The sequence below is a fragment of the Adiantum capillus-veneris genome, chromosome 17, assembly GCF_014529385.1.
Source record: "Adiantum capillus-veneris isolate H3 chromosome 17, ASM1452938v2, whole genome shotgun sequence".
Classification (NCBI taxonomy): Eukaryota; Viridiplantae; Streptophyta; class Polypodiopsida; order Polypodiales; family Pteridaceae; genus Adiantum; species Adiantum capillus-veneris.
The window spans coordinates 145,832,112-145,852,265 of record NC_140947.1 but is presented as its reverse complement, the minus strand read 5'-3'; the positions used below and the strand labels follow the sequence as shown (position 1 = coordinate 145,852,265).

The 20,154-nt window shown below is 40.4% G+C and overlaps 1 long non-coding RNA gene across 1 annotated transcript; it reads left to right on the top strand.

The window, feature by feature from the left end:
- Window positions 1–962: 962 nt before the first annotated feature.
- LOC147438271 (uncharacterized) lies at window positions 963–10,325 on the top strand. Its single transcript, XR_015184748.1, has 3 exons — window positions 963–1,992; window positions 7,530–7,711; window positions 10,191–10,325. It is a non-coding gene; the product is annotated as an uncharacterized LOC147438271 (long non-coding RNA).
- The last annotated feature ends 9,829 nt before the right edge of the window (window positions 10,326–20,154 follow it).

The following is a 20,154-nucleotide window of genomic DNA, read 5'->3' as shown; positions in this document are numbered from 1 at the left end:
ATTAGCAAGATCAATAGTAGATTATATGAAAACTAGTCGCACCCATGCAATGAGAGTGGAGCATGCAAAAATACCGTTGAAAAGGCAAGATACAGATCAATGCCTCATTGGCTTGAGATGGCGAGAATCACGCTCGCTCGTTGCTCTGCAAAAAAAATAGCTTCCTCGTCCCCTTTTTCAAAGCACTAGCAAGGTTATCATTCGAGAATCCTTCTTCTTTTCTGAAAATGGAATGTCCTTTCCCCCCACTCCAGTCATTAACCCTCGGTGCGACTCTGCTCTTATTGCTCTTCGTACGCTTGCTCAAAATGAAGTTTTTGAGAGCACAAGTCGCAAGATGAAAACAGTAATGGTGGAAAACTGTGTGAGTAATAAAGCTCATAGCTATAGCGCAAAGAAGGGAAGATTCTTTGGTGACAAGGCCTATGTGGCAGCTATATTAGTTACAAAAGAAGTGGAGGGAAGACCTTTAAATATTTGTAAAAAAGAGTCGTTTGATTATGGCACGTTACAATTATCATTATTTGAATTGGTGTGCCACTTTAGGCTATGGTCAAGTGATGCTTAGTTATCAGTTATTTGAACAAATAATTAAGCCTCTTTCTTGGTCACATGCAAAAAGGAGCTTTAAATGAATAATTATGTCCGCCCTTTGTAACTATGCCAATTTCGGCATAGTTGTGAGGTTCAAGGCTTAGTTGGGATGATGAATGAATAATATCCAGGCAAGCCTCACGTAACCATGCAAGAGGCTTAGTTATTCATTTAATGCTCTGTCTGGGCATAGTTGGCTAACTGACAACTAAGCCTCGCGTGAGCATGCCCTTAGATTGCCCAATGTCGAGATTGAACGTCTGCTTCACACGTTCGCATGCTCTTTTGAAAGCTTCCTTTCCCCCTTGCTCCATCTTGTAAACTTCATCAACATTGAGCCCCATAATGTACTCTCCATCTACGGTGACCCTTCCCGTCCCCTGTTCTACATCTCAAAAGGACTATATATATTGTTGGCAGGATTGAATTGGCATTCTCTTGTTTCAATTGCCTGTTTTTTTGGTATGGTTGGAACGGTTTGCATGAAGCGACGGAAGATGGTTGAACTTGCCTTCCATAACTCTAGTCTCGGGTTGGCAGGTTAGATTTATGGAAAGAAAAATCTAGCTATTTGTTTTCAAGCATGCATGGCATATGGCCCACTAAAACAACATTTTGGCCAAAATATGCCTTCATTGTCTTGACATCCAGCTAGCAACGCATATGTTTTGGCTTATGGGAAGAGCATGTCATGAATCTATGCATGCCTTTTTGTGCCTTTGTACTTGGTCAGGATGGTGGCAAGGGGCTTGGCTTGGCTTTCAAGTTTCATGAAGATAAGAGGTTTGTCCTTGTGCTCTTATAAATCATGGGAAGCAGGGCATTTCAGACAAAGATTGGTCCTCTGTCCTCAATTGCCCAAAGCATAAACAAGAAAGTAAAGTCTTACTCTGTCAAGGAGCGATTGGTCCATCAACACAACTCTGGGAGCCCTTGGAACCCTGCAGAGGAGGAGACAGTTGAGGCCATAAGCATGACAAGGGGATAGAAGGCTGCCTTGAGTAGACACCAACCCTTCTCTCTCTCTCTCTCTCTCTCTCTCAGGTGCTCAGGCTACAACCACCACGTGAGGGCGTCAGAGCCAAGAGGGCCGCTGGAGAGGTGGCCGCTTGGGCATGCAAAGACAGCCATAAGGAGAGGAGCCTGCCATTCTTAAGCACGACCTGTATGTGGAGGGGAAGGAGACACTGACTGTGAGCACAAAGAGAAGGCTTGGAGTCAGACGACCGGCAAGGACTCGGTCGTTCTTGGGCTTGACAGCAGCAAGCGCACCTAAGGAGATATCGCTTTTGGATCATCCTCGAATAATTGAATTATGCTCCAACTCTCTTGCTCTGTGCGGAGTTTGGGTACCTTTTGCGGCCAAACAATGGCTCTAACGTCCCGCTTTTCCATGAGGTAAGAGTTTCGAGGAAGACGAGTCAATAATTTCAATCCAAGCTCTCTGCAAGCAAGTTGTTGATTTTTTGCAAATCTTTGATATTACTAGCCTCACACTAATAGATTATGATAAACAGTGCTTGCTTTTGGTCGATTGCTTGCGAAAAGTATAAAGCGGTACATGGTGGACAACAACGAGACTCTAAGCACGAAGTTGAGAGTAGAGGATGAATCATGACGATGACGCTCTCCTTTTAATTCCATGTATGAAGTGAAGTCTCTACACAATTGTGGGTCTCTTATGTAGTTGGAGGATAAGCGTGATGGTGCAACATGCATATCATGGGGAAGTAGAAGCAGAAGCATAAGTGGATTGTGGCAGCCCTTGCCAAGAGTTATACAACCTCTACGCCCATTGCGGTACTACATGCTTCCGTAGATTTTGCTTCAATTATGGCCCCTTTTGCCATATCACCAACCGGTGAAAGTTTGTGCCATAGTAGTAGGATCCACAATGGGAATGGGCATCCCCGCGAATATCCCTCGACCCCAGCCCCGCCATCAGCACACGGTGTAGTAGGGTGTAGCTGGGTGGCACCTTGCAAACCACCCTTATTTGTCCAGAGTCCACTGCCCAACGCACCAAGGGGGTTCTTCTATGCAGCTAGGAACCATAATGACAATCATGGGCTTGCGTATTTCCCCCCTCCTAATGTACCTAATTTCCTAACGGGTGGCATATACACCTTTCAATATCCCGTAGGAGTAGATCAATATCATGCAGGTTCCTCTCAGGTTGCAGCTCCCGCACCCGTAGCAACTGCCTCCATCTCGCCGTTGCCAAACATACAAGGCACTCTTGTGCCTAGGGCCTAGCTAGAACTTTAATAAACTACTACTCTCTAAATTGTATCCCACACTACCAAGTTCCAACTAGTATACGCACACATATTTACTTGGTAAGCCTAATGAGGTTTTTAGGTTTCTTGAGCTTACTGATGGTTGCTTGGCATGATCTAGGCCATTGCCCTTGGTCCCCAATCACACGGCCAACAGCCTCACGCTACTAAAAATAGCTAATTACAATAAATAACGCTTGCTCTTGGTCAATTGCTTGCGATAGGTATAAAGCGCTACATGGAGTACAACAACGAGACTCTAAGACTACTAGTCTTAAATTGAAGCTCTGCTTGTTGAGCCCATAGAGAGCACGAAGTTGAGAGTAGTGGCATCCCAAAGATGCATGCGGAGCTGTCGACCATACAACAGATTGCCATCAACGTTGAAGAGGAAGTGACAAAGGTTGATCAATGAAAGCAGTGAATTTTTTTTCAAAGCGACGGATTAGGCTTTTGCCGGGATGTAGTGCAGGGTCACTTGGTTGGTCGAAGGTGGGCAGAGGATACAACCACTTGGAAGGAATGCAATCGTTGATCATAAGCAATTGAGAATAGCAGCTAAGCGAGAGCTTAATAGCAAGAAATTGCATCTAAATTGTGAGGACCTACATCTTTTCGGAGTACGGGAGCATTTCACTAGATTAACGCCATGGACACCGCCTTGTAACAACGTTGTCCCTGTGGAGATTTTTGTTGTCATACCATCCCACACAAACAATGGCGACTCAAACCCTTGGGCAATCGAACACTTGTGTATGTATTGAATAAACATAGGTTGACTTTGTAATTAGCATCGCACTAAGTAGGCCGACATTGTCATTTAACATGCAGCAATGTTGGTCATTATATTTCTTATCCACCCCTCTACCCTCAATTATGTCTATCCTATCACCTAGCCAATAAGAGTTTGTGAGCCACTATCCTTTGGAGGACTCCGGTTAACTCCCTTAATGAAAGCACAACCAAGTTTTTGATGAGCTTTCTGTACAAATGTCGTCTCTCAGAATGTGGTGATTGCAGGATGTGCCCAACATGGCAGTGGAAAGGAAGTTCTGGGTTGTTTTTACCAAATGGAAAGGAAATGCCATCTCCTAGCTTGGACGTGTGAAGACCTATGACCTTACTGAAGACCTTCACATGGGTGAGAATCACATAACTAGTCAAGGGTTGTTGGAGAAACATGTTGTGCTTGGCAATGCTTTGCTTGATGTGTGTTGTTTATGCTAGTGCAAGCCAGAGAGAGAGAAAGCAAGTGTGTGTGTGTGTGTGAGAGAGAGCATATGCATGCACTCAAGCCTACTGATGGGCTTCCGCGAGATGGAGAGAGAGAAACCAATTCCGCTAGAGTTTCTTTTATGAAGATTGATAGCTTTCCCGAGGAAGCTTCGTGGGTCGGAGGTTTCCTTATGTACCTGCAGGTTGATTTTTGTTGCAACACTGGAAGAAGGGTTTTCTTGATTGCATTCATCGCCAAAACAACCACAGTTGGTTACTATATTGCTCATTTGTGGCCTCGCATCCGGGAGTCAAATGAAGTTATCTTTGACTAGACCGGCACGATAAAAATAGAGCCAGACCGAGCCGAGAAAAACACACCCAGATATTGAGTGTCATCCTATAGACAATAAGCAAGCAAGTAGTCTCAAATGCAATCTTTTGCTTTTGCCTGCTTAGGTACCAATAGGCCAATTTGGAAGACCACTCATGTCTGAGCCACTTTCATATCGGCCTTAGTTTAATGGGTTTTAGTGGAATACAAAGCTAATATTCCTTTAAATAGTATAATGTAGAGTCGAAACAAAAATGAGGCATCCCCTAGCTCAATGTTTGCAGTCTACTAATTGAGCGATTCTATTGTAATGATTTACTTCGAAACTTATGAAATGAGATCTCATCACTACAATAAACGCTACGCTGTCTATGACATAAAACATAAAGTTATCTCTGTTTCTCTTTAATTTTAATCTATCTCTTGCATATTTTGTATTTGTGTTAACTTCTATTTTGTGTGTGACAAAAAGGATAAATATTCACAACAATGGACGTTTTGATTGAACAACCATGACTCCAACTCGACAATACTACAAGGTCCGTTATCTGCATCCGATTCCCCATGCTTATGCGTTTGCTTGGTCCAACACATAAATCCTACGCGGCAATGCACGACTTTTGTTTCTTATAATTTTTTGGAGAGACCACAATGCCAACTCTCCATCATTCTTTTGCATGGTGCTTCTTTATGAAGTGCACTGTTTATTTAGCATTTTCACGCCCCTAACTATAAGGCGAAATGTTTAACTATTCACATTGCTTTTCTGTAGCTTGACATAAACATCGGCTTGTGGCTTGGAAAAATTAAAAAAAAAACTATGCCAGATCAATAAAGCACTTCATTTCTTATTACAATCCAATCAAGACTAGTTTTTACATGCAAGGGATGCGTGTATTGGCAATAAGTTGACTGCTTCACCCATCAACAGTTTCTCAAAGGGAGCATCTCACATGAGTTCAGGAAGATAAAGAAGAACAAGCATTTATGATCGAACAATTTGAAGAAAGGAGGAGCACATGAGGGTGTTTCTCAAACATGCATTGACATGGCTCCAACAAGGACTAATAGATTTTGATGGGCTTTAAATTCAAAATCCATTTTAACGGGCTTGCAATTCAGAATCCAAATCAAGGTTTACATAATGGAAATGGTTGAGATCAAGTACGAGACAAAGTGTGACTCTCAAAGGAAGCTGGAAATATTTGAGATTAGAAATCTCATGATAAGAACAAGGATGAATGAAGCAAGGCAAAGAACACAGTTTCCATTTTTAAAAAGCTACATGCCTGCAATGCATGCAGATTATTAGCTGCTACAAATCAACTCTATCCATTGAAGGTTCTACAAATCAACTCTATCCATATGTGCATGCCTTGCATGCACATATGGTGGACCTAACTCCACATAAGAAGGTTTTTATATAGCTTCTCCTATGATGCATGAAACAAGATTGTGGTTTAATTTTTAAACCTATGCACTAGAGTACTTTGGATAACTCCAAGTTCAAAAAATTTACCTTCGACATGGTCGATTCTACTTAAGATATGCAAAGCATTAAGCATGCATAAGTATACACATTTTAAGCTTTGACATTTTGCATGAGGATCCTTCTAGTTCGTTACAACGCTACCATAGAGCTTGCACAAAAACTAACCCAATGCATAGTGAATGCTAAACATTTTCAACACACAGATGCCACTGTCTTAGGGTGTGGGAGCCCTCTCACCACAATACCCTCTTACAATGGATACAAATTTGGCAATGAAAACACACTAATCACTTTCTCAAACAAGCTCAAATGATAAAACTTAAAAGATACAAGTCACCTTGCATTTGCCAAAGAGCTTTACACAAGTGGAAGGACGAAGATCCTAAAGCAAGCACGCCTTTGAAGCACCAAAACCTCAATTGTTGATAGTGAAAGATCATGTACAATAGTGGTTTGAGATAGGGCACTCACACTCTCTCACTTTGCAACGTGTAGCATCAAAGCTTCTCTCACACCAAGTGTGAATCTCACGCGACTCATTTATGATTGGGTCTGATGATTTATATATGCACGCAATAGAAGCTTTTTTTTTGTAAGAGCAAGCATGGTTACAAACCATAACTAGCTAATTCAGGTGGCATTTATTCTACCCACTCCTTATCATTTTTTAGTTAATCATTCTACTGCTGCTATACTCTATGAGATGCATGTAATTACATACCAAATGTTTATACATACATGGTGATTTATGCCAAGGAAAAAGGTCCTCGGATATAACAAAGTCCAATCTCCAAAGATTCCAACGTGTGTGGACATGGATCCTGCGGTTTTGACTCCAAGTTTTTACATGAACAGAGGTTGTTTATTTATGACAAAGATAGCATAGCTACAAAAAAAGACACCAAGCAGATAGGTAAGGGTGATAACATGAAAAGGTGGTTATAATTTTTGGAATATATGGTGATAGAGCAATGGTACTTCCAAGGAATATGACATGTTGGTTTAATCCTAAATTTACCAAGATTTATTGGGCGGGCCACTTCTTGACTGTTTGAACTTCAAGCATGCAAAAGCAATTCAATGGAGTCTTGCCACATAGATTCTATGAAAATTTTGGTGCCCAAAATTCAAAACCTATACTTGAGGCTCTTGTTTGCAACTTGCAACCTCCATACTTGGACGTACCTGAAGCTCGTAATATTTCACATCTCTCTCTCTCTCTCTCTCTATGGTGGTGTTGATACACCTGTAATGCAAGTCTCTCTCTCTCTCTATCTCTCTCTCTCTCTCTCTCTTTGTGCTGCTGTTGATGCAGGTGTCATGCAGGTCTCTCTCTCTCTCTCTCTCTCTCTCTCTCTCTCTCTCTCTCTCTCTATGTGCTACTATTTGGGATAATGTCATGCAGGTCTATGTGTGTGAGTGCATGCTTCACTCATGCTAGACTCTGTGTGTGTGGTGCTATTCATGCTTTAGTCATGCATGATCATGTACGTGTGTGTGGTGGTGTTGATGTTTAACTCATGGTGGACTCTCTCTCTCTCTCTCTCTCTCTCTCTCTCTCTCTGTCTATGTTGTTGTTGATGCAGGTTGCTAAATGTGCATGTTTTCTTATTAGGGGCACACACAACATGAAGACTCCCCCACAAAATTTGAGTAGTGAAGACAAGTCAGTGGTGCATGTATCATCCATGTCCACTACCTTATGTTCTACAAGCACAAATCCAAGGAGTGGTGCAAGCTTATTTTTCTAGGACACTGTGCACGGGAAGATCGCAAATAACGACGAGAACGGCATTGGTAAAATACTTCCCTTATGATTGATGTTCATGTATTACATTTTAATCTAGATGTTAAGCGTTATACAATTTCAAATTTTTGAATGTTGCATCCATAACTTCATATGTCTAGGAATATGTTTCTTATTGATCCTTTTCCCTTTAATTTTTTTCCCTAGCATTATCTACACAAAGGTCTCAATCCCCCAAGCACACACAATTCTACTTTACAAGATATGAGCCTCACAATGAGTACGATTGAGCTTGGAAGGCAAGCCCTACTAGAATTGGGGAAGTAGAATAAGCGAGCTCTGGAGCCCTCCCCGGGGTCGCTCACTACCACCAGATGCCACCCATTGTCGCCTCTACTGCCGATGGTAAGTGGCATTTTTGTAGCCACCCTAATCCCTCTTGCTCCTCCACATTGCACCACCACCTTCCAACCCCCTCCTCTCTCAACCTGCAACAACGAATCCCCCCCCAAGCATCGCTTCAAGTACTTAGATGCATACATGACCCTATGGCATCTGAACTGATAGCAGGGGATTCAATTGATTTAGCCAACTCTTTTGTTCAAACCATGCTGTTTGATAAATGTGTCCATACCCTTGCCCAACTTGTCAACAACTCTAATGAAGTGGTGGTAGAGTTATCTGAATTCATTGAAAACATTCTTGCCCTGACACTTTCTCAGAAAGGAGAGTTAGCCAAGTTCTCTTCTGATGATGTTAGGAACAAGTTAGTGTTAAACAAACTACACATTTGAGGATTCCTTTGGGATCAAGAGCAAAAGCATAAGATATATTGTTGATAAGATTATGAATGACAACCATATTTTTTCCAAACTGGTTGTCAAAGCCTTAAAACTCCTACAGGAGTAATGTCTTCCTTGAAGACAATATCGAGTACTGTGTTGATAAGGCTGATTTAACCCTCTTCAAGGACATTTTGAGTTGGCACATCTCTGCTAATGCTTCATAGTCAACTTTTGTTACTCTCATCTACTTCACAAGGCAGTAGGCCCATACACAATGGGCCTACTTCCAATCCATTGTGTATGGTGCCTGGGATAGGGTGGGTACACACACACACACACACACACACACACACACACACACACACACACACACACACACACACACACTACTGGTATTGATACAAATACTGGTAGTACTGGTACTGGTTTTGGTACTACTACTACTACTACTACTACTACTACTACTACTACTACTACTACTACTACTACTACTACTACTACTACTACTACTACTACTGGTACTACTACCCTAAAGGTACCTAACCCGCATACACATTTGGTACTAGTAATGTACTGATACTGGTGCTACTTGTGTAATGGTACTAGAACTGGTAGTGATACTGGTGCTACTTGTGTATTGGTACTAGTTCTATATTATACTAGACTGGTACTGGTGCTACTTATGTACTGGTACTGGTACTGGGGACTGCTGGCTTGGGGAACCTTTGGGAATCACTGGCTTGAATTCACTTGGTGATTTTGGAAAATGTATCATGAGGTGGTACCCTAATGGTACCTAACCCACACACACACAACACATATGGTTTGGCACTGGTACTAGTAATGTATTGATCCTGATGCTACTTGTGTACTAGTACTAGAACTGGTACTGGTGCTACTTGTGTACTAGTACTGGTACACACTAGTACTGTTGCTATTGTACTGGTATTGTTTGTGTACTGTATTATACTCGACTAGTATTGGTGCTAGTTGTGTACTGGTACTGGTATAATTTGTTGGGACTGTTGGCCTAGGGTACCTTTGGTAAATAACTGGCTTGAATTCAGTAGGGTATTTTTTAGGTGGTACCTTAATGGTACCTAACCCTTAGTTGATAAATAAGTTATGGGTGAGCTGCCTGGCTTTGTAAATGCTGTCTTCTTCTGCTTTATAACGTGGTGGCTCCCTCCTGGCGGGTCTACGGTTTAGCGCTCTAAGTGCTGTGTGTGTGTGTGTGTGTGTGTCCGTGCAAGGTGGCATTGTTGCACAATTCCCCTCTTGAAGCCGGGGCCCGCAATACGACTATGAAGGAAGGTGGCTACTTACTTCAAACCCTATAAAAAGGTGAGCTTTACATGCTCACCTAACATTGGTGGTGTGTGTGAGTACTTGTGAGAATTTGTCTATACATTAGGACTGTGAGGGTTTTTCCTACAAAGAGCTAATGTTAAGTTTCGGATCTATGGAAAAGGGCGTGGGTAAGCAGGCTATTGTGGAGCTTGCTACTCCGACTTAATCTCAGGTGACTTGTGGTTTTGAAACGGAATTGCTGTCCAAACTGTTTGATGGGTTGAGGGGCTACATACTAAAACCATCTCTGAATACATGATTAGCTTTACCTTTCTTACTATATATCTTTGAAAGAAATTAAGTTTGGTGACATCGATAACATGTTTGATACCCATGCATCACTTTCATACGGTGCCAATACTAACTAAAAGTTGCGTTGTTTCCATGGGTGCAGGTGAGGGTTACCTTCTCAACTATGGTTTTCAAAGTTCTTGGGCTTGAAGATGCAAACTATTATATCTTCTGGCTCTTGATTTCAGCACTTGTGTATAAGACTGTTCTGTATTATGAATGGGAATTATACCTCTTTTCATTGACATAGTTTCTAGTGTCTTTTGTAATCTGAAAAGATTCTTTGGTGCATATGTTATATTTTTATTGAAACACACACACGCACCTAACACCAAGGATAGTAGTGATATTATTCAAAGACCTAGTTACTATATTTTAATCCCTTGATGTCTGTCCTAGATAATTTTACCTTGGACTGATCCTTGAGGGATGGGGCTCTCTTCACACGGCCCTTATAGGTTCGCCTGGTCGGTTGAAGGCTGAAGAGGCTACCAGTTCTTACCTTAGGTGGTATATTTCTCTAAATTGAATATGAAATTTGAGTTTTTTTTAATGAATTCTATTTTGTATCGTTTGTAAAACTACCTAAAAAACTCTTTGACACATAAACCACTTACAATAGAGTTTAGCACATATTATTTGGGAAAATTGCAATCTTTGTTCTTGGATATGGTGGGTTTGTAAGCTGGGAACTCACACTTGTATGGATAATACTTGGTGCTTTTAGAGGTTGATGAATGGAAACTTTGATCACCATCAATTTCCTTAAATCTTCCTGTGAGGGGCTCCAGTGACTTGGCTTGGTTTGGAGTATTGGAAATATCCCTAATAAAAAACACGAGAAAAGCTGTCAAATTTTTGGGGATTATCAGGTTTTTAGAAGATTGCCAATATTTTTCATACATAATTTAGTTTAAAAATGATAATTTACCAATTGTTAGAATGATTGCCAGTATATTGGAATTTTTGGATCTGCTTTATAAATATCAACTTGCCGACCTTTTTTGAGAGTTTCTGGTCCTTAACTGACGATTTGGTTGTCATCTTCTTTTAGATTTGTTGATTACATTGATTTTTATTGACGTTATATAGACAAATATCAATCTCCACTTGTCAGCAAAGTTTGGATATACCTAGTTTGGATCCGTCATTTATATTCGACTTAGGTTATGGCTCTAATTAAGTATGAGTTTTGAATTATCGACTAACCTAGTACTGATTTTTATACATTATTTGCAGTATATCCCAAGTATTATGGTATTGACCCATTATGTATGTAAGATACTATTTCTCAGTATTTATAATCTACTTGCGAGGAAGAAAAACTCACAGATTTTTGGTTGGGTTGGCTTTTGAACTGATCCTTCACACTTGCTTTTGGGTTGGGAGTCATGGTTTTTTGTAGTTGAAGCTGGTTGTTCTTTTCACATTCAAAGTGGCTGATTTATGATTGTAGCTTTAAGGCTATAGTTGATTATATTCCAACCCTTTGAATGTATGTATATGTGTAACTGTCATAGTTTTCTCTAAATACCTACGATAGGTACTCTGTAAGCTAGGTACTTTGAAAGTACCTATGATAAGTACTTTATCAGGCACCCTATAATATAGCAATATTTACAAACTCCCTATGGTGGTACTCTTGGTTGTATCTTGAATCTAACTTTATATTAAGCTACAAATTAGAGTTTCTTAACAAAGTACCTATTTTCTACCATCCCTAAGTTTACAAAGTATATGTATGCATGTATATGAGTAATTGTCATAGTTTTCTCTAAATACTTATGATAGGTACTCTATAAGCTAGGTACTTTGAAAGTACCTATGCCATGTTGTTTTAAGTACCTTTCACAAGTTGGAAATTTGAAAGTATTCATGCCATGTTGTTCAAAGTACCATTCATGTGTTGGTACTCTTTGAAAGTATATATGTCTTGTTTTTTGCAAAGTACCTTTCATATGTGCTCAATAGACGTTAGGGGATCACTCTAAAAGTACGTATGATTGGTAATGTCATAGGTACCTTTCATATATGCTCAATAAACCTTAGGGGTTCAATTTAAAAGTACCTATGATTGGGATTCTAAGCCTACCCTTGGTTCTGTCATAGGTACCTAATGCATACCCTTGGCACTATGGCATTTACCAATGATTGTTGTCAATGAATAACACATTTCCTTAATTGTATCTTTGCACCAATGCTAGCAAATTTTGCGGAGTCTTAAAAAAGATTGGTTTTCCACCTGCCATGGAGAATGTGCCTACATCACAAAGCTATTGTCCATCCCATATATTGAAGTAGTCATAAATCCCCATAAAACCTCTCTGGAGCACTCTTTTCACTCTCTCTAGCATAACAAAACTTTAGATATATACGCTCACATCCCAAGCAAAGAACTCTTATGCATCCTTGGGAACAAAGAGGTACCTGAAAACTACAATAATTCTGGGTCAGTGCACATGCACAAGACATACAATACAAACAATTTTGAGAAAAATGGCTCAGTTAACATGCCCTCAATTCCTCGACCTTTCCAAATGATGTGGCATCCAGATCAAGAATTTGTGAATGTCTATCAGATACATTCCATGGAACACAAAGGACACCATAATGTTGGTCGTGTAGGAATATCAAAGATAAGCAATGTGATGGTTGGAGGAACATATGGAGGTGGATCTTTGATGATTATTATTTCCTCATCGCCTAGCAATTTGAGAGCCCCCTTTTCTTTTGGTATCTTTGTAAAAGACATGATTTTTCATTGAGAACATATAGACTAAGCACTTTTTAACAAAACAAGTGTAACCATCATAATAAAATGAGAAGCGGTATGGGGGCCAGCAAAAAAATTCACGTTTGTATTCAAAAATCAAGAATCAAAGATTCTTGTCATTACAAGAGAGTCAAGACACTATGTGTCTTTATTGTCATAGTTTCTTGCATACACGAGGCTTTGGATGGTGGGAAATAGTACAAGGATTCCAAAGGGAAGTAGTTTTTTTGTAGTTTTCTGCACAGAAGGTCGTGATTTTGTTGCTTCCCTGCTCATCCCTTCTTCTTCTCCATCTAAATACAAAACCCCATTGACTTACATGTTGGTAAGCATGTCATGAGCTATAGACATATGCACATCACTTATATTCTCTACAAAATCTATATGCTGAGAATTGATTAAGGAACAGTAATCATGTAGCCAAAACCACTTACCATCCTCGAGTTTCTTGCACTTCTTTTAGTTCTTCATCATGTCACTAAGGAAGATAGGGGAATCTAGATCTCCCTCTTTATGAAGCATGAGTTGCACCAAATCTACACCCTCTTGTGCCATAGACTTCGTCATCTCAACATCAACATCTTCCACTGGTTCACCTTCCTTTCCTTTTGGTTGCACTTCAAGCTTTACAAAGGGCTCCACCCTAATAGTTATTCTCTCACTTGGCACATGTGAGCCTTCTTTGCTAGCAGGTGTTTTATGATCATCAAAGTGGGTGTCGGTGTCCACAGTTTTGGCTGTTTGGAGTAGCATCAATAAATTTTGGAATGAAGGCGGTGTGCCTCTTACCTCGGTCGGCAGACATGCGAGAGGTGTTCGATTGCCCATGACCTTGTACACACCTTATTCTTTATTAAATAGAAGAATAAGGGGCTCTCTCACTCATACATTGTGGTGAGTTTCTCTACCCACATCCTGTGTTCTCTCTCTCTCTCTCTCTCTCTCTCTCTCTCTCTCTCTCTCTCTCTCTCTCTCTCTCCCTCCCTCCGTACCCGCACCACATTCGTGCAATCACAATTGGTATCGGTGATCACAGGGAGCATGGTAATGTCAAGAGATTCAAGGTGATAGCTTGCTCACTCTCAGCAGTGGAAGATCAAGAAAGCTTGAAGCTTTGTGAGAACACATTTTAAGCTTGTGAGCTCAACGGAGAGTGATGTATGCTCTTCGGGAAGCTCAAAAGAGAATGTGAAAGATAGTGTGTAGGTGAAGATGTTTTTCTAAAAATTGTGTGTGCAGCAATCTTGTCTTCAAATTTGTTTTTCTTCTTCTAGATTGTAGATTTGACAAATTTTTCCATCAACCCCTCCATTTTGACGTGTTCTACAACTTTGCAAAAGAAACTTTTCGCAAATTCTTCACTTATTTTTTTGATATTCAGCTCAAACTAACTATATGCAGGAAATTTCAGGGTTTTTATTATCGCACAGTGTGCAAATTTGGTGCAATTTTTGAAGCACAGCAAGTGCTCAAAGTTAGGTGCATAAATTTTGAGTTTGAAGATTTGAGCTTGTGTAGAGCTTGAGGTTTGAGGTTTAGATTTGAGTTAAAAATCATGGAGGCATTTACAAACCATTGAAACGGTCTCTAAAGAGAGACGTTGGTGCAGCCAAAACTGGTTGATACTATGAAGAGTGCAATGCAGGAATATGTGGGTTCTCAAGGGCATGCCAAAGTGGCCAAGCAGCTGTGAAGATCAAGAGTAGGCAAAGGGCAGCGGATATGTATGTTTGATGTGGTTTTCAAGGCCGAGGTGCTATGCTATGGTTCCTACTAGAGGTGGATGGTTAAAGGGTATAAAGTGAAAAAATCAGAGTGCCAAAGGTGGCCCATAGTGTGGTCTACAGGATGGTTCAGATGGTTCACCAAATGGAGCTACGATATGCAAGTTATGGCAACTTGAAGCTGTAAGCAATTTGCAGATCCGTGCCAGATTGGGCACTTGTAGATGGATGGTTAGACCTAAACTGAACTCATGGCTATGAAGTGCTTGTCTTACGGTGCATGTCAATAATTTTGGATTGGCAATCAGAGTTCAAACGGTCAAGTTATGAACGGTTGAAGTTTCATCGGGGGTGATTTATATGTATGGTGTGTCATCTCCAATTTTTTCAGCTTTACCAAGGTTTTTATGGATGATATGTGGCATGTGAAGGCCATAGGAAGTTGCAACATGTCAACCGGAGTTTAGATCACAGAGATATTGAAGTGTGAAGCCAGCGGTAGATGCACAATAGTGGTGCCAGATGATTTTTGCTGGTTTTGGGGCTCGAGGTTGGAGGGCTTGGTAAAGTCCGAATGCAGTGAGGAATGTGGAGTTTGAAGTTTTCATGGAGGGCTTTCACTTGGTTTTGCAGCTTGGAATGGGAACCGTGAGCAGAGAGTGGCAAAGCTTTGAAGTTGGTGGGATTTTTTTTTTTGGACAATTTTTTGTGAAGATTTGGAGCTTTTGGAGGCTGGATGCGTAAGGGAGTGCCATGTGGCATTCCCCTTATCCCACATGGGGAGTTGAAAGCTGATGGTGCATGGTATATATATTGAGTTGGTTACCCCTCGTAAGGCACAAGCAAGGAGAGAGCTCTCCCTTGGAGCTCATGGCCATGGTGTGCTCTGTCGGGTGCTGCACGTGGGCCAATGGCGGCACATTCAGGTGGTTTGTGGCGAGCGTGGTGGTTTTCATCGTTGACTGTCATTGGCGGCAAGGTGAGGATGGTGATGATGTGGCATCTAGGTGGGGCACGTTCCCACGATGCCCTACGGTCCAAACCTTTTATTGAGAGAGGTGGGTTCACCCCTCCCCCTTGTCACGCCGCCTTGTGACAACCCCAACGGAGGGTAGGTACATGCATGCAGTGGGCTCCAAGGCAAGCTGAGAATAAAAGGGGTCGATCACACACCATGGTGCAAAAAAAGAGGAGTGTGAAAAAAATAGTAAGATGCTAAAAATGCCAAACATGCCCTATAAGGACAATTTTTTTCTTTTTGGGGCAGCTCCTGCAACGAGAGCACTGGGGGCTACAAGGAGAGCTTCACACAGAAGAGGCAAATGAGTAGTGGTTTTGGTTTATGGTCTTTTGAATCCTCTTTCGGAGACTAAAGTGGCCGAGGTTTACTCCCCCATACTTTTGGTTGACAAATTGTTTGGTCAGCTTGTAATGGTCAAGATTATCTCCCACTTTGGAATCTTGGATGTGGTTTATGGTTTGGGAGTTCACATTTAGATTTTGCTCATTTTGCACGGGATATTGTCTGATTTTCATCGAATTTCTTGCCATGGTTTTGGCTTGATTGCCATACATTCCTTTGATGTATTTGTGGTCATTGGATCGAGATGGTGATTCTCCCTTATTGTGGTTGACCTTGCTCCCACATTGATTGGAATATGGTTGTTTTGGACACGGATTGATGTTCGTGTATTCACTCTTTATGTATGCTTGTGGTGGCTACAAGTGGACTTATGGTATGCATTGTTTCCGATCGACAAATATTCCAGTCATGAGTCTTGTTGGGGTAAGCCTTTGCTTACACTCACAGTGAGAACACACCCTAAAAGCCAAGCATGCACTATTTAAGTGCATAGTCACATTTTCCCTATGGAACCTAAAAAGTCTCACACATGCTACTCATTCCCTACACTCGTGCTACACACTTTCCACATGCTAGTTGTGTTGCCATTTCTACTTGTGGTGCATATCCATCAAATCATTGATTGCACTTCTCCACATTGAGCCTATAAATGGGCAATATCCAAAGCTTGTAAGCTCTCATTTTTCTCTTCCCAATTTCAATCAATCAAGCAAGTTATTCTATATTGTGCTCACTCATTATTCTACTCCTAGTTATCCATAGGCTATGGTGCAACCATGAATGCCTCATTGGTCTATCACCATAGCTTAACATGTGGTATCATAGCTAATGTGCAATTAGCATTTCCTAATTGCATCGATTAAGATCTCTATGCTAGATTTAGTGTCGTCTCTTTAAGCACTAAATCGATTCATAACTCTTTAGGAGTAGGATAATTAACCTCAATTCTTAATTATCTCTTTCGCTTGGATTTGAGTGCGTCTAATAGTCACTTCCCTAACCAAGTGATTAGAGTTAGTTGGGATCTAGCTCTAAGTTGTGTGCAAATTTTTATCTTGCTTGATTGTTTTGCATGCTTTATTGCTTACTCTTCCCGCTTTCTCCTAGCCAAACTAGCTTGTTTGAGGGCATTAATTGAGAATTATAGTATATGTGTACATGAAGCCATTTTCAAGGTTTTTTCATTGAATGCTTAACTACATGACTTGCACTAAAATCAAACCATCAATTTTTTGCTTACAACTGCTTTGATTGAGTCTGATGTGAATGTGTGTGGCCTTAAGCACAAAATCAGTTACTCTGATTGTGTGTGTTTCCTCTGTGTATGTGTGTGCACAATGGTGGGAACCACTTTCAAGATAAAACAAAGAAAGCTTTTTTTAATCAATATGCGAAATGTCAATATGTGTATTGTTAAGGCCTCGCCTTTGATGCCGTGACATAGTGCACACTTTTTGTTCTTGGAGTATCCATTCACCAAATGCAATGAACATGATCCTTCCATTTGCATGCAGTTCCATTTTGTTTCCCTAGGCACATCAACCCCTTTGACCTCCTAGAAAATGTTATTCAACCCCAATTGGGCATTTTCACCATGAAGTTTATGCTTCAAGAAGCACCACATGCTTTTTACACTTCGTGGGACATCCATTAGGATTCAATTGCTCATGTTTTAAAGCCCTTTTGATAACTGCATTGACCCCATTGTGATCTCCTTTCCATGGCCTTATGCAAAGAAACTCCACACCATCTCAATGCGAGTGAAAGAGTAGTGCCTGAATCAATCACCCATCTCAAAGGTTGGGCAAGAAAAAAACACTTGAAAAGCATGTTTCACAATTAGAAGAAGTGTGGTGGAAAAATGGGGCAAAGTTTTTGTTAAGGAAGCTCAATTGGAATGTGCAACTTAGAGACCTCCTCTTAAACAAAAACGAAAGGATATGGTTTAGCCAACTCAGGAACCATGAGGAGGATTTAAAAACAAAAACAAACATTGGGGTATACTACTAGGAACAAGTTGAATCACCATAGATATTTTGGAGCTTTCATCCAAGCTAGGGTCAGTTTATCATAGTGAATTAATATATTTCTTCCTTCAGAGGGAATCATCGATGCAACCTTGAATAATTTATCAAGACACGTTTAACAATGTCTTTACCATGATAATAAAAAAGGAGGTCAAGAAGACCACATGCAAGGGATTTTTAGTACATCATCACATGTCTAATAAAAAATGGAACAACCGTAGACTATCACAAACTCAACATACATTTGAGAGCATGAGAAAAAAATAAGGATTTACCTAAAACTAAACTAAACTAGACAAGAGTGATGATTTTATTCCAAAGGATTGGCTTAAATGAGGTAAATAACAAAACAAAACAAAATAAACATGGCAATTAACAGACCAATAAAGGGCCAAATGGGTCACAAGTAAAATTGACATGGTTTGGAGAATTAGAAAAGTTCCAAATATGAGGAGAAGTGGGTCGGATCATGCACAAATGGTAGGACCTATACATTTGCAAAAACGGGTAAAAATTAAAACGATTTTGGAGATCCATACAATTACCTAGAAAGATTTATTTTCACTTGTAATATGAAAGTTTTGAGATGAATTTGGAAGGGAAGGCTTTTACTTGGTTCCAAACCTTATTCCTAGGAGCATCAAAGATCTCTAGACTTTATCCAAAAGATTCGTGGTTTCATTCTCAAAAACTAGGATTAAACACAATGTACTTGCACAAATCTGTTGCCTCAAGCACAAGCAAACGCGAAACTATGAGGGATTGTGCTACTCATGTGAGATAGTACATATCTAGGTGCCCACTGAGCGGAATTATTAAGAATTGTCTCCCTATTCTTGGGAAGGTTGTTGGAAAAGAAGCTACACACAAGCATATATAGCATGAAGCATACTAATCTAGATGCTTGCACGCACAATCTTATAGATTTTGGTGACAACTTGGAGATCAATCGTGAAGATTCCCAAGAGACCAAACAAAGAGTGATAGAATGGCAGTTGCATTACCTATAGAATTTGGCCAAGTGGTAAGTTTTTTCCCAAATGACTATCAAAAGGAGGTAATTAACAAACGACACAATTGTTGAGGGTTCCATGGAGACATATGCCACTATGAATGCTTGGTGAGGGACCTCCTCAATGAGGATCTATGGCTCAGCAAAAACGGGTGCCACAAAGGGCAAAGAGACAAATGAAACTCATGAATGAAACTATAGGCCTAAGTATGATGGGAACATGCCATATGTTTCTATGAAACTGGAAGGGAAATAGACTTACAGGTATCCATCAAATGTTTCTCAGATACCCAAACTAGGGGTAGGGATGGAAAGACCAAACCTGCCTTTGGGCAAGATCCCCTCTTAGCTAGTGGGAATTTCGCTTCTGCAAAGCTGAAGCGACCAAAAGAGCCTGAGGATGAGTTTGCAATGGTTTTCTTAATGCCTTATTGAAAGAGTACTCCTAATGTGTCCTTTTGGGGGGATGGTAAATGCCATCACCAATTGTAGACCAATCTTATCCTGTGTCAAAAGACATGAAGACATTGTACATCTTTGCAAATGGAGGGATAAGGCATCCTACACTTAAACATCATTCACAACAAAGAGCGAGAAATTGTCACAACTGTGTTCCCAATGATGATTGGAAAAGTGAGTGCCTTAAGCTAGGGGACCCAAATGTAGAGCAACTTCCAAGGTATTGCAAGGAGGTTAGTATAACTCATTTCCCAATGAATTGTCCAAAGAACCTCAAAAACCTGAACAAATGATTGTAAATTTGGTAGAGGTGGTACCTTGAAGTTCATTTGGAAGTGAAATAACTGTAACAACCAAGGTGATATTGTACAAGATTACAAGCAAAATTAAAAAAATGCACAAAAGTTGAGGGCTGAAATGGGAGCAAAAATTCAAGAGGCAAAGACATCAAGAAAGAAACACAAATTGAATAAGCAAGCTGAAGCTAAAGCTCAAAAATAGTTAGAAAAGGATCAAGTTTATTTCTAGCATGATAAAAGAGTTTTCAATGAAATCATGAATTTCAATACTAGTAAAAGTCCTTGAACCTAATGCTAAAGAATGCATGAAACATTGTGACACTTGCCGAAAGGCATGCCAGAAAGGACCGATCATATGCCTTTGCAACCAATGATGGGAGCCCATGCCTTTGCCACATGGAGCATACTAC